Here is a 639-nt window from a genome sequence, read left to right as displayed (position 1 = left end):
TACTCAACTCAAAGAAAACAAAGCTACTTATATTCTCCTCAAAAAAAAATCACACAACGTTAACAAATGCAACTCATTTAAACAACACTGAAATAGAAGTAGTCTATAGAAAACAAGTTAAAATTTGACCTTCAAATTTATAATAATATCAAAAAAAAAAAACCTGGGGATCCTTTACAGGCACAAAAAATCCCTATGTGTGACTCTGTAGCTCAGGGTTAGAGCACTGGTCTAGTAAACCAGGGGGCATGAGTTCAAATCTCATCAGAGCCTGTGTTTCCCTTTTTCTTTGGGTTGGGGGTTGGTTTAATGGTTAAGGTATTTACCTCACAAACACAGGGTACCAAGTTTGATTCTCACAGTGGGAAGTATGGCTAGGCTTAAAAAGGCTCCCTGGGGTCATTAGCCTAGTAATCACATATGAACCTGAATGTAAATTCATCTGGTAAAGCCACCCTTGCCACCACATACATCTTTCCCCCTCTCCTCTGTGAAGGACTCATGCTTACCAACTTACAGACCACACTAAAATCCAAACCGCTAGTATGCTACAATAAAGCAGCAATATTTGCAACATGTGCATCACATTACATCTACGACTGGCTAGAACATCCGCATCCACTAACCCACCAGTAACTT

General features: G+C 39.4%; 1 non-coding gene across 1 annotated transcript; it reads left to right on the top strand.

Annotated features, from left to right (window-relative positions):
* The first annotated feature begins 201 nt into the window (after positions 1 to 201).
* Positions 202 to 273, top strand: TRNAT-AGU. The gene has a single exon. It is a non-coding gene; the product is annotated as a tRNA-Thr (tRNA).
* Positions 274 to 639: the final 366 nt, after the last annotated feature.

This window comes from Protopterus annectens, chromosome 4.part0 (assembly GCF_019279795.1).
Source record: "Protopterus annectens isolate FY-2018-M chromosome 4.part0, PAN1.0, whole genome shotgun sequence".
In the NCBI taxonomy this organism is placed as follows: Eukaryota; Metazoa; Chordata; order Ceratodontiformes; family Protopteridae; genus Protopterus; species Protopterus annectens.
Note: the sequence above shows the minus strand (reverse complement) of the source record. Positions and strands in the feature narration are given on the sequence as shown.